The 14963-nt window shown below is 45.8% G+C and overlaps 1 protein-coding gene across 3 annotated transcripts in view; it reads right to left on the bottom strand.

The window, feature by feature from the left end:
• Positions 1 to 14370, bottom strand: part of erbin (erbb2 interacting protein) — a 39899-nt gene extending 25529 nt beyond the window's left edge. For 2 of the 3 annotated variants that reach the window (XM_053863683.1, XM_053863696.1), the window contains exons 1-2: positions 13839 to 14370; positions 5294 to 5353 (exon numbers count right to left, since the gene is read on the bottom strand). The gene's annotated coding sequence lies outside the window, so the exon portion shown is untranslated. Of the gene's footprint in view, positions 1 to 3789; positions 3934 to 5293; positions 5354 to 13838 lie in introns of those variants that run through there. The other variant, XM_053863688.1, reaches the window with a different exon arrangement.
• Positions 14371 to 14963: the final 593 nt, after the last annotated feature.

Here is a 14963-nt window from a genome sequence, read left to right as displayed (position 1 = left end):
TGAGGTGACAGGTTTGTGAAACTCGGTCACCATGGAAACGCAGCAACCATGTGACCACAACAAGAGTTGGCGTTCAACCCCCTCGAAGACTGAAGCCGGGAAATATCACTTCTTTGAAATTGGGAACTTTATTGGTCCTCCTGAACAAAACAATCATCTTCAAGTACTTTCTAGAAATCCAAATGTTTAACACATCTGGTCACAGTTCTTAGGCACACAGGCCTCAAACTTTGGTGCAAGTTCCCACTACTGAAGGCACCATTATCATTGAAATATAATATATTATTGAAATTGCAACATGAGCAATGCTCACTAACTGACCAGTTAGTTTGGGTTGCATTAGCACAAATATTTGACACCACATTTCATTTTGGAACAATAAACCTAAAGAGGTATCCTCTGCTGCATGACTGAAAAGCTACCACACAGCACAGCAGCCTTCTGTGGTGCGCGTTTCTTTCCCAACCAAAAAGGCTGCAATGGGTGACCCACTTAACAGGTCCCGACCCACCAATGGGGAGGGGCTGCTCTCAATCATGAGGTGGAAGTGGGAGAAAATGCAGTAACAATATTAGATGAAACTTTTCACATGTCAGTACCTCAGCTGGGGTTTTGAATTCTTCTAAAAACGGCCTTAGAACATAGAAACGATTGAGTCGTGAGGAGCCATCACGCCTAATTGCAACCAACCAGAGCATGAATCAGATACATTTCCTTCCGTCTTGGTCACTCGGTGCCTGCTGAGAGAAGCGAGCGGCCAGCGCTGGTTCCAAATCCCCCCTGAGAGGGCGCTGGTAATTACTCAGATGAATAATTCCCACGTTATATCTTCCCACACAGATGGGCCGCGGGCAAACGTAGGATCTCTACTTCTCGCTTCATTACTCCAGTAGTCACAACTCAGAGGTCGTGGAGATGTCGGAGCGTCCTAGAGGGTTCAGGTCCTATGCTTGGTATCAAGGTCACCCACCACCCAACTCTGAGTTCACTTATTTCACTCAGTCAGAAATGACTCAAAGATTTGTACTGTGACTCTCTGCTGACTGAGACACATTTTTTTCTGCAACAAGAAATTTTCCTTCACTTCCTGAGCTATAACTTCACTAAACAATTTCACACTAGCCACAAGAAAATCAGTGCTGTACAGAAATTCCAAAAACCGAATCACGATATGGTGCATTGCTGTCATTCGAAATGAGTCTGAGAAGGGAGGCAAGCCTTTCTAGCAATAAGGAGATGAATCTGTGAGGAGCAGAGCCTGGAAACTGCAACATCAAGTGACGCAGATCAAGCAGGTTGTCACAGAAGGGTTCCAGATGCCAATAACTTAAGAGTACCCTTCCAATTGGGAGCTATCTTGGTACACTTCAGATGACATGAAACGGCATGTAAAAATGACCCGGGCTCCAACGACCTCCTCGACACGCTCTCAGAGCGTGACCTTTGCTGCTGTGGATGGCAATCATTACGCCTCCTACTGTCCTCTGTGTTAGCAGGTTAAACATTGCGCACCATCGCAAGCACAACTTGTCCCTCAAAGCCACTTCCTGGCGACGTGACAGGTGACAAGCGTTGCGCTGACGACTGTAGGACAGAGGTGACGCGCAGGCACCTTCAGTGCAGCAGCAAGGTGATCCAGACAGGATGTGCTGGAGGACGGTGGCGCCACAGCAGCCACAGAGGACGTCGCAGCACAAGATAAGCGACGGAGGTGAACCAGCTTCACCTTAGAGTCATGGTTAAAGAGAGAGAGAGTCCTCCTCGTGAAGTGCTAACCAGGGCAGGAGGAGCGGCCTACTGCTAAAAATAGATCCATGTTTGCCAGTAACTTCTTAATTAAATATGAGATCTAGATAAATACCAGTTCTGCAGAAGTAGATCAGCAGCCTGTGCACCATTTCACACTCTCACCAAACGACAGTTCACTTTCTCAATCCAACAATCAACGTAGCTAACCATCTATCAACGTGCTGCAGACACAAAACTAAAAGGGAAGCATGTGAACATTAAAAAAGTAACAACTGCCATAAATAATCCAAAAATAGACAAATAGAGAAACATGTCCTGGGTTTAATGTGTTGTCAAATGTGTATTTTTTTCAAGAAAACCTTTCTTACAGCTATGAGATGTGAAACAGGTCCATTCAGATTTAATGGGATTTATAATTTATAATTTGTTGATTACTCTAAAATCCTTGTTCTGGCATTAGTTTTCAAAAAATAAAATAAAAAATAAATAAAAAAAACAACTGAATGTTGACAGACCTTAGGACTTTGAATCTGACAGGATTTAAGTCAGACTGCGAATCAACCAGAAAGTACCGTAAATGTTCAATACAACGTGTATTTCATACACTGAGCCTTTACTTACTGATATAGACAGATGGATGGATATAGATGGATAGATGGACATTTATTTAAAGCCTGCCTGACTTAGTTTTCACAACACTGATGCTCACAAAATGCTAAAAAGTAAACATAGCTTGTAAAAGCTGTTGTCACGCTCTTTAATGGCAGAGTATAGTATAACCCCAAGGACACGCTGCATCCATTCTTTTGCAGTCAAATGGCTTTTGAGGTCGTCATACAAAGGTCTGGAGGACAGATGGTGAGGCAGAGGAGGATAGCCAGAAATGATGAAGGTGTGACTAAAAGAGCAAGATGAACAGTGGAGGGGGAGGAGGATGCCGCTGCCATTGTGGGACATGCCCAAAGATGAAGAAATTGATACGAAGAAATACCAAAGTGTGTGAGGAATAGACAAACAAATGTGACTATAGTGTGTTTATTCTATAAAAAAAAAAAAAACTCCCAGGATTTAAATTTTTCAAATGTATATTTCGTCAAGAAAACTATAAGAATTTGTGGGGGAAAAAATTAGCAATGCAGATTCCACATTATGCAGATACACAATGTATTGAACAAATGAATTTCAAAATAGACAGCAAGCCCTTTTCTGATTGAATGGGTTTGTGGCAGACCCGGACCTGGTACTATGAGTATCATCTCTCCCCGAGGTAGGAAGAGACACCGTCACTCTGCTGAGACAATTACAAGCACGGGTCTTCTCCAGAAACCTTCCACAGCTGAATAATAAATGCTGGCATTAAAAACATTCTTACGATTATGACTTTTCACTTCCTTGTGCAAGGGAAGTTTTGATAACCAGGTCAGACACATTCAGGTCAGAGCAGCGCTTCCATGCGCCGTGACAAATGCCACATTTAATCGTTTGCCAGCTGGAGAGAATTGAAGTGAATCACATGACTCTCGCAGCAAGTCGGTGGAGGGGTGTGAATGAGAAACAAACATCAAGCACTCATACATCCCAAGGACTCGACCATGACTTGAAATATCAGCATTAAATTGGGCACATTAGACCCATTCAAGCTTTCCTTACCCAAAAAGAGCTGCAGTTCCATTATTTCATTTTCAGGAACTTTCAACAAAGAAGCAGGAGACAGTGACAAGTGTGACGTGGGCATCAACTGGAGACAACCTCAGAGTTGTAATTCAGAGTATAGAGAAGAGCCATTGAGGGGCTTTTCACACTGCGGATTCTGTCTCGGGAGTCCGCTTCGCCCCCTGCTGTGCAGCCTCGCACCTCTGAGCCTACGCCGATCTTCTTTATTTTCCTATTTACAACCATCGGCTTGTCCACCTAATTTCTTTGTCACTTCTTTACACCACGAATCATTCTCAATTCAGACATTAACTGATGACTTCTGTAACAGAATGTGGCGTTTCACAGTCAAAAGCAAATAACGGAAACAAGCTGTGTAATACCGACCGTCTTGATTGATCCATGCTGCTCTCACAAAAAGTTGCACAAAATGAGAGAGAAAACTGACGATCAATAAGCTTTTTATAAGAGAAAAACAGATCCAGAAATCAAAAATGATCAATGAAAAGTCTGGTAATGTTCAGTAACTTGACAAAAATCTGCATTATTCCTTCTCACTCTTTCCACATGCAGACATCTGCGCAGCTGCAGGATAAGCACAGCATAAAAACAGTTAGAGCCCAACATTATTCTTTTAGTAAATCTGTCTGTCAACATTTTTTATGTTTATCAGCCTAATAATGGTGAAAAATAATACATCCAGACACATAGGGAGTACCAGACCGCTGCGCTGCGCTCCTCTCCAGCACCAGTCTCCCACAGCGGTGGCTGCACACCTCAGTGTTCTGAAAGTTGTTTTTGAACAATGTTGACCGCCCAGACAGCGATCAGACCTTTTACTGCTCCGCATTAATCATGTTTGTGTGGACTCAAGCTGTACACGTAGTGCCGAGTCGCCTAAGGCGAGAAGCTCACCATCCGCAGAGAGTTTCCAGAGACAAGGTGCAGCTCTCCAGGTGGAATCAAGTCTGCGGCCAAAACCCGTTTCGCTTATGTTCACGTCAGACTTTTGAGCCGAACATTTTGTCTCCAGACAGAGTGCACAGTCTGAAAAGCACCCGAGACAATCCTCACGCACTCAGAGACACACCAGCCTTTTACAGAGAACTGAGCAAGTTTAGCCAGGTTAGCGCTGAAGTTACTCAGTTCTGGGTTCCCGTCAGGATTTTTTTTTAAAAACTGTGGCAGAGCTGAAAATCGACGGTGGGAACCGTCATGTTCATGTATAACTCCAGTCTTCTTTGAAAAAGAGCTGGGAAGGTTTTGTTCGAATAACGAGTGGCAGATGAGTCAGACAAATGAGTCCAGTGGCAAACACATCAAGATTTAATCTTCAACTGAAGGTCACATGGCTTCAATAAACCACTTGACCCTCAGACAACACAACAGCCACATGAAGGGACTTTCAGTTTCCTGGCCACACAACGCCAACAGAGCCATGAGTGAGAGAACATGACGAGCCGCTTGTCTCGTGGTTCGCAGGGAAAGTGATTTTCACCATGTAGAACAGTAGCCTGAGGCAGCAGGAAGTGGGTCTATTAATCATTAGGGACAACAGCCCGGACTGACGTCTGATAGTCAACAGGGGCTAGGTGTGAGCGATCAAGTCTTTCCAGTTCCACACAGTTCCAAAAACCAAATCAGCCCAGCACAAACTAAACGCACCACACCTCTCGTGTAATCCCAAAGGCCCACAGCGTTAATCAGCACATCCAATTGTTTGACATATGTTCGCCAGTTCGAGAGAATCCCGTGAATCCAAAGAAGTAAATCCGTCAGTCAAACAGGTCACATCAGCGAGTCGTAGCACAACAGGACAGTGATTCTTCAAATCGTTTCGTATCAAGCGTGGGACACACCAAGACAAAAACATCCACCGCGGCTAACATACCTTGTCATGTAGCGCCTGATCCCAGTGAACGTGGGTGAAAGGTCCAACAGTTCCGGTTACCTGCGAAGAACAGAACAAAAACACCTATCAATTCAAGACCACAGCATCTTCACAACACATCGACTGAAGACGTCTATAACAACTTAAGAAATAAATATTTTATATCACAGGACAGCGACTGACTCGATCTATGGCGACTGCCTTCATATTATGTGAGAGAGATCTCAGCTACCCGCACAAGGGGCGGAAAGCCAGTCGCTGTCCACCTCTGATCTGGGTGACTGGACGGCATCCCACGTCACTCCACCCGTAACGCGCTATACCAAGAATGACGACTAGAACTATGTAATTCATGTCAGCAATAAGTGGTGGAAGGGCCACAGTCAATCACTACAACAAACCTCAATCAACCAAGCTCAGGCTAACATTAGCAAGAGCACAGAGTCAGCCGGTGGCCGGCGATAGCTTAAAAAAAAGCGCCTGTTGAGCTTGGCTGAAGTCTTCCCGGAGAAAGACAACTTTGTTTGCACGACAAGGAAAACTAAATCTTCGCTTCTGTTAGTTTACGCTCCATGTAAATGCATCACCACAACTTACATGAGAGCTGCTTGCCTTCAGAAAAATATCATTTTTTAAAGATGAAATCACATGATTAAAAAAAAAAATGAAAACCAATTGGAAAGCATTGACAACACAACGCATCATGGAGGTGGATGTGGTGGTTTTCGCAGCGTTTTTCACAGAAAAATCCAGAAGAAAACAGAACTCAAATTGTGCATTCCTGACGGACATTTGCAAAGACTAATACGGATGAGGATGGCTGCATACTGGAGAGAAGTCTATGGCTGTGTCCCATTTCTCACCCGAACACTTGACTTCCCTAAGAATTGGGACAACACTTCAAGACATTACGCTTTACGTGTGACGTGTTCACTTACGTCATGCATAAAAACATTGTGTCATTGACTGCAGTGCTGTGTTTTGTTTCCTGCATATCGAGCATTGGAGAGTTTTGGAAATGTCAGCTTCAACCTTTTTTGCAAATACTTGCATCTGCACTGATAATCTCACTTGGTTTGGTGAACCAGCAGAGATCAAACAGGCAGCTGAAAACTACCCTTTATTGTCACTAATTCAGTAAATATCAAAACACTCTGCTTCTCTGTTTTCTCTCTCACTTCTGTTTTTTAGGGAGGTGCGGGGGTTCAACAACATAGAACTGGCAAGCTAGGCTTTTCAAAATACAGTGGTAGACTACAGAACTGCAATCGTGTACCACTAACTGACACCATCAGACTGCTATCACTGTGCAACATGAACAGCTCTCAGATTACTTTTAATAGCACACGCTAACCTTTGAATGAGTTTGCTGGACAATGAAAAACAACAGTGCAAAACCACTGCACAGGATGTGAACACTTAAGAACCATGTGAAGAGCAAGGACGGTTCATCTTGATCGCAAAGGTCTTCGACCCCAGTTGTGTTTTGTCAAGTCAAACAAGAGAAATGCTTCCTACAAATCATCCACCAGCGTGGCGACAGAGAGACAACAGTTTCAGAGGCGAACAGAGACGAAGAGGCGTCGGAAGAGAGGTTGTGACTTATTCATGGCTTCTCCCAATCAGCTGCAAACGCTGATTAGTTTCTGCTCCACTTCCTCTGCCGGGCCTTTATCCTCGTCACATCTATTTTGGAGGGTGGGTTGCGCAAACAAAAGTTCACTTCATCACACACTTTTAAGGAATGTTTTGGTGTTTTCAGGGGGGAAGGGAGGCTAATGTGAGCATAGGACATAGGTCTGATCAACCTTTGAGTTCCCCATCTCGCTGTGTGTGGCGTTCCAGTGCCGTCGTCTGACACACAGACCAGCGGTATCTTCGGCGCTCACGTCTTGTTGTGGAAGTCAGTGGCAAGAAGAGCGGAGGAAAAGACAGCATGAACAAAGCCATTCTTTCTTCAGGGTCCTCATCTCATGTTTTCATTTCTCCCCTGAGCTTTGGAAGCATAGGGGCCCCCTAAGCGGGGGATTTCAACCCAATCAGGGGTGAAATCCCAGCAGTTTTCGTCAACATGTAGTGATTCACATTACCGCACTCCGTCCAGCAGGATTCCCCCTTTTAAGGTATGCTGTTCAGGAGGACGGTGAATGTGCGCTGAAACTCACTCGCGCCATGTTCTCCGCCATCCCCTCTTTGAAAACACCCCTAAAGTAGGTAGACATCCCGTGGAGGAACCTGGGTCCACACAGTGCAGCAACCTGCCAGGTTCCAAGGATCATCTGGGTGGGCTCAAGGAGCCCTGGGTTTCTCACTGTATTTTACAGTTAAGATGGCCATAGTGCTGTGTTTAAAAAAAATCGATTTTCCGATTCTGAATTGATTCGTACATCAATTCCATAAAATCGATTCGTAGGTCCAAAGATCGGATTAATTAATTTACGTTTTAACACATATTCTCTGGGTGAAGTGGGACTCCAAAGTCAAAACAACATGCCTCCTCACAGTGGCAACACTAGCAACGTTCAGACGCGACCAAACCAAAAACGCGCTCGACAAAAGCATAGCAATTAGCACGTATGCCTAATGGAGGTACTGGAAGTGTTGCAGTATTGCGGAAATATGACCCACCTCACGAGTCACGTGACGCGACATCACCCAGCGCTCCTGTCCAAGCCATCCACCGGGCCACAACAAATGAAACTCGAGCGAACTTTACCACTACCAGGTAATTCTGCACGCTCTGTCAAAATAACTGAAGCGATCGCGGGCTTCATTTGCAAAGATATGCGCCCGTCTTCCGTCGTTGGTTGTTTATTATCATTTACTGTCAATCCTTCATTAATTTCCTGTTGAATGTCAATATGATACTAGAATTAATACGTTGTGTCACTTGTCATGTGATCATGCCAACAGCTCAGAAAATGGTTTAAATACTAACCTGAATCGAGATCGGATCGGATCGAATCGAATTGAATCGTGATAATCGATTCTAAGTCATGAGAATCGGAATCGAATGGATTCTTGAAATTAGAATCGATACCCAGCCCTAGATGGCCACCTTGACAACAAATGCTCGCCACATTATAGCGTGGCCCAAAGAGAAATGTAAATATATAAGGGCTGGAAGCAACTTAATTCTCCTAGCTCCAAATAAAAGTGACAAAAGTGAGACAAAAAGGTTCCACAGAGATTACAACTGCCAGTCGGTGTGCCTTAGTTATTTACAAGTGGATGCCGAGAGTTACAGTGCCACTCACAGAGCTGGCAAGCGTACTACAGCGTTTTCAACCCCTAAAATCAAAGTCTAAAGCTGTGTCCTCAAGAACTATTTTCTGCAGAAGACCCAGAGATATTTCAGTTAGAGCTGAGAAGCTTCTATTCAGCTTTGTCACAACAGGGTTCAGGAGTGTTTACGATCCTCAGCAGTCAGCAAGTTGGCCAGTCAGATGCTCCAACAACACCTGAGGGGGCATCCAAGGAAGTCAAACCATGAGGTTTGCTGGTGCCACCATTCTACCTGCTGCTTCGGGTCTCTTCTCTCCACCAACATCGGCCCTCCCATACTTTGTCCCAAGCATCTCCACATGTCCCTCTGATATTCTCATTTCTGATCTGGTCCAACCTCTGAATCTTCATCTCAGTCAGCAGTGAGAAGCAAGACTTCCCCTGACCTCAGAGATCGTCAGCCAACCTCAGCAGAGCAGCTCTCTGTCCCATCACAAGTCGATGTGGGGACCGGTGGGATCACAGCCGTAGCAGGTCTCAGCTGCTCAGAGGAACACATTACAAACGTCATAGAGCGAGCACTCGCATAAACACCACAGTTTCCTAAACAAAGATGGCAGCGCCTGACAGAGCGGGGTGAAAATGTCAGCGCCATGTTTACCCTCCTGGAAGAGATCGGATGAACGCGGCACATGGAAGGCTCTCCGTGGCTTTGAAGCAAAAATGTACAAGCGGCTGCATGGGTGAGGGAATTTCCAGTTGCGAGCAGGCGAGTGTGTGCGGGGCCGCAGACAGCTCAGGATTATCTTAAGCACTGAGGCGATGACATTTATGAAGGACCATTACGCTGCAAATGTCTCGGCGGGATTTGAGCTGACAACAAAGCAGCTGAAGCAAAGAACTTTAAATAACCTCAGAGAGTAATAGAAATCAAACTGGTGGAGTCGGGTCTCGCTCCGAGGAGAGATGAAACCCCCCCTATCAGAACCAGGAGAGATCAACTGAAGGATGCTGGAATTCTTCTGGCAGCTTTTATTCCAGACGAAAAATTGGACAGCCACCAGAGGAGAGTCAAGAGTGACAGAAAGAATAGTGAGCACCACAGGTGGGAGGTGCTAGGACCACTCTCTACAGGCTTTCAGTCGGAGCATCAAGGAAGCTGGTCTGTCTCCCCGCTGCCAGTTCTTCCACAGTCTCTCACACAGCCATGTCACACTTGTCGAGGCGGCCGACAAATGACCACATGCTCTCCCTGGAACTTTCCCAAGGAAGAAATCCTTTCTAAATCTTTAACTCCGGACCAAGGTTGGGTTGTATGGTAAGTGGTGGAAGTAAAGAGGCCCACCCAGGTGTTGGCAAGTCAACTGAGAGAGATCATCTGCCCAGCGGGTCTGTCCTGAGGCATCCACCTAGCTGTTCATCTCCTTAGGTAGGACCCAGTGCCAAGTCAACACACTTAAAGAGTCTGATACCGGTTGATTGGTTGGTCATCATGTGTGTCATCAGGTCATGAACGTCACAGTTCAGACCTGGCAAGTAAGATAGAGATAGAGAGATAGATAGATATAGAGATGATCAGCAGCTGTGTGTCTCGTCAGACGCAGCAGGAAGCGGCACTGCTTCCTTAAGCTTGTGCGGTCGCCTCATGACGCTCAGTCAAAACAACACCTTCATGCACGCGCCTCAAAGTCTGCAGACAGAAACCTACATCATCGCCACACAGCTTATGTGCTCACGCTTCAGCCACAATGATTTACAAGAATACATATACATATACAAGAAGAAGTTATATCTCAACAGACAGCCCTGACAACAACAGTCTACTCCGGCTTATCAGTTTACCAGCCAAGACCCTGCTAGATAGCACCACCGCGCTTACGGTAACATTAACCAGAGCGACCATGTCAGAAGGGACCGACAGCTGTGGACCGCAGTCGTCACAATCAAAGTGTAGGTACTTATTCTGGAATAAACATTAGTCCAACAGTTGGGCTGCTTCACCAGGGCATGTGCAGAGACCAAAACGGAGTGCCAGAAACCCAACTAATAAGCACTTTAGCGGGGAGCAAAAGTCATTGATGTTTTTAGCTGCCATCTCACAAAGAAGTTCGTGTCGAGCTCTGAAAAGAAAGAGTGACCTCTACTACAACAACAAGCATTCTCCCTTTGCACGTCTGCTGGAGGAGAAACATTCTTCGGTGTTTGAGCGAGATAAGAGCAAGCAGCCCGGGTGATTTGTTGAAGGACGTTCAGCCAGATTAAAGTTTCTTTGTCTCCAAGTGGAGCAACGGCCATCAGAAGAGTCTCCAGCTGAAGGTAGGACACAGCCGTGTCAGCCAAGATCTGTCACATCTGCCGCTGGAGATAAGAGCGTCAGCAAGCAAATGCTGAAGACGACGAATGTTTACAGCTCCACGTCGGTGGTTGAAGTTTGTCCGCGAGGATTGCTGGCAAACAGACGGATTAATTTACTAATCTCTTCTTAAGAGGTCCTCAGAGGTGTTTTCCTCGTCGAGATAGCAACAACAACAAATGAGTCCACATCGCCATACTTCCCTCCACGTCCCTATGTGTTTGACAACTAGTTTGGCAAAGCATGGTGCAACCACAACGGCAATCAGCACTGATGTAACGTCACCATGATTCTGTGCTGTGGAGAGGGCACTTCCCAGATGATTTTAATCTAAAGTCATGCGTCTGCCAAGGCTACTGAAGCGCCAGGGAGAAGCCTGAACGTCGGAAGTGCTCTCACCCCCCCCACCCCCCCAAAAAAAATAAACTTAACTTAACTGTAAATAAAATGAAACAACACAGGAAACAGACCAAACTTCAGGTGCATCAGGATAGGACTCCTCACAGAGGTCCTTCACCTCACTGTGAGCCGTGCATTGCTCAGACAAGCGTCTGACTTAAGCTGCTGCAACAGCTCATCTTCGCTCCAGCAGAACAGCTGACATCAGATCCTGTCAAGGCTTCTGACTGATCTTTCTTTTTGGCTGAACTCAACACCAACATCCTGCAGATAGCCGTGCCATCTCTCAGTGTCGACTTCCTTGAAGGTCTCACGGATGTTCGAACCTGAGAAACCTGAATTTCTCCATGTTTCAATCGCACTTCAAGACCTACTTTCAGAGGCATCATTAGAGTTGTCAACAGAAGTTGGTACAAATACGCAAAAATCTGTCCATGATAAAGAAGGGCTTCTTTAAAAATAATAATAATAAATAAATGGAGGCGTGTTGAAAACACTTGGGCTTGTGGCTGAAGCAGGTTAGTTGGATTAGTGTGTGGGGATAGTATTTCAGGCAGATAGAAGCAGAGCAGTTTTAAGTTTTTACGCTAGAGAACGTTTGTAGAGTCGCAGGCTCCTAAAACTCCCTTAGACACCTACATTACATTGACTGATAGAGGTACCATGACAAACCCAACCACCACAGTCACCTGACGAGACCTTTCACAGCTCCTGAAAAAGCGCCCACAGTTGTAGCAATCGAGCCAGCGCTCCTGACACTAGGCGTAGATCATTTATGAAAATTACTTCCAAAACTTTTTCCACACAGAACTGTGTCCATCAGGACTGAGGTCTGGCTGATCTCCCTCTAATGCTGCGTTTATCGGAGCTCATAAATATCCTTCAGGAATCGGCCAAACACACTCGAGGTGATTCATGGATCTGTGTAAACAGTCTGAGCGATCACGGCGGGTCCTAATCACAATTATCGCCAATCTATTAACAATACTGAGAGCTGGCGTCAGAGCAGATGTTGTGAGGTCGATTCGACACAGAAGACAGTCTGTCTCCAGGGTTTGTCAAAGCAAGTCATGAATCAAAGAACATCATTTATGCTCTTATTTTCGGGGGGGAAACAGAGTAGCAAGTGCAGAAGAGACATTTTGGATTCGCTAACAATTGTGTTTGAAGTTTCTCACTTCTAGTTTTAAAATGAGCACTTTTTTCAAAACATCAGTGGCAAGTGAAAATGAAATTTAGATGATGAAGAAGTGGCAAGAGTTTCCGAGGAGGAAGAAGACACTCTCACTTCTGCACCTGAAGAGTCATTTCCCAGCATTTTTACAGGCACGAATCATGGTCAGGACGAGCACAAGCGACAGCTCGGGATGGGTGACACCGGGCAGGTTTGGGAAAGAAATGGAGACCTTGTTCCCATGAAAACACATTTTTTTTTCTTATCCACTTTCAGAGTTGCTTTAAGACTTGGACATGATCGCTATTGATAATGTTTACGATCTAGTTCTCCACACTGTACTGTGACCATTTCTCTAAATCTTGGCGGGCCGAACCGCCGCATTATACGATTCTTTTGTTGTTTGCCAATGACGCATACGATTTCTACGTTTGACATGTTTGTGATCTCCATGGCAACAACCTGCAAGTGAGTTCCTGGGGCTTTTGCAAATGACGGTGAGAACTCCGTCCAAATCCCGGAGAAAAGTCTAGCTTGTCGTTGAAAGATGCTAACAAGTAAAGACAGGTCGGGAAGCACACATTACAAGACTCTCTCCCCGTCAACAACGTTTGTATGAAATCTGATCCGCTGAAGTAAATGCTTCAGTCACATTGAATTTGGGGCAAAATCAGGCTAATGTTGTGTAATCTGTTAGTTTATATAAAATAATTTGCTTCTAAATTATTCCAGTGTAGGCAGGAGTGAACTCTACATTTTTAATTTCGCCCCAGACAGTTACTCAAACGTCACAGGCTGTTGGAGTAGTACACGACAATTAACATTAAAATAGCAGCGTGCTCGGTTTTACAGCGTCAACGACTACAATTGGGAAAGGTGAGTTTACGGCGGGTCACAGCAGGTGACCCACCAGAGGTCACCGAGATGCTCGGGCACTTGAATACATCACAGCAGATGACAGTGAACGCATCAGTTTTGAAACAACGTAAAGGAAAAGTGCGTCTGAAACGAACGAATGCTTGTGTTTCAACGAGGAAAACGCCGTCTGCTGAGGTGAAGGACGGGGGTGGAACGGGTCCGGAACTTAACAAAGATGACTGGAATCGTTGATGACAGAAAAGCAGGTCGCTTCTGCTTCCAGTCCCTGCGGTGAAACTCACCGGCTGTTTATTTACAGATGCGTTCAGGGAGCAGCTGCTGCCAAAACACACAAACAAGAGATTTAAATCCAGCAGATTTCACCGCGCTGGAGCGCGACTGACTCCTGCAGCAGCCGACACTGTTGAGGTTGAGCCCCGCTGCGGGTCGGCTAGCATCCGGGTTAGCGTCTTGTTTTGGGGCCCCGGAGAGAAGAAGCGGGGTAGAAAGCAGCTGTACCGCGGAAACACACTCACCTAAATCGCCTCAGAATCCAGTGCTACAGCGTCCAGAAGAGGCCGGTGACCGTACAGATCCAGAGCGACTTGAAGCATTACTCAGCGCCCCTGGATGTTTTCTCAGGCTAGTTAGCCGCTAGCTAACCACTTTCTCCACACTGGGCCACATTTCTCCGCTCCGAACTTTCCCTCCGCACTCGGGTTAAAATTGGAAAAAAAATCCTTCTAAATGTGGTGGAGGTGAGAATAAAAGAGTCCGCAGTGGTTAAAGGTCAAAGTCGGAGAGTTAGAAACCCCGAGCGACTCTCAGCGAGGAAGGAGAAAAGAGAGAGGAGCTCCGGCTCAGCCGCTCCCGGATGTTTTCTCGCATAATTTCCTCCAGATTATTCATCCACAGCGGCGAGAGGGCGACAGGCAAATCCGTGAAAGAGCGAGGCGAGGTGGCGCTCGGCGGAGACGACGACCCTTCCAACAGCAGCGACCTCCTCAAGGCTCCAGCTGCAGCGAGCCCCCCTCCGTGATGCGTTCACTGTCGCGCCAGGACGCTGGCGCTTCATCCAACTGTGATCTGATCCACATGTGTTTAATCCCGCCCGTTTTCATTTAGAGTTAAGCTAATGACGCCTTTTAAAATCCACTCTGCCGACACCGGTGCGATTATTTCCTGAATTATTTTTCTGAATAAGAAAGTGTAAAAGAAAAGTTCATAATAATTTCCCATTACGTCCTGAATCTACGTGATGTATTATTATATGATCTGTGATCTATGATCTGTCATTGATGTTTTGGACGCCAGTTGTAGGAAAGGTGAATTTATGAAAATGCATGCGTTAGTTTATTCAGGAAATAATACATGACCTGGTACAATAGTCAACAACATTTGTGCCGCTAAACTCTTCTCCCTGCTCCCTGTTCTCCAGAGAAAATCCAGGGACGCTTCAATATCGTAGTGCTGTTTGACATTTCATTTAAAAAGGGAGATTGTTTGTCGTGGACCTCGTGGTTGTTGTCATGTAGCGCCCTCTGCAGCCAGAGACCAGGAAAAACATCTGTTGGCGGATTTAGCTTCCACCTGAAGTGGCACCAGCTTTTGGTCTGCGAGACGTTTCTAATCCGGAGTGGGAGGGTCATTTCCTGACACAC

The sequence above is a fragment of the Synchiropus splendidus genome, chromosome 1 (assembly GCF_027744825.2).
Source record: "Synchiropus splendidus isolate RoL2022-P1 chromosome 1, RoL_Sspl_1.0, whole genome shotgun sequence".
Classification (NCBI taxonomy): domain Eukaryota; kingdom Metazoa; phylum Chordata; class Actinopteri; order Syngnathiformes; family Callionymidae; genus Synchiropus; species Synchiropus splendidus.
Note: the sequence above shows the minus strand (reverse complement) of the source record. Positions and strands in the feature narration are given on the sequence as shown.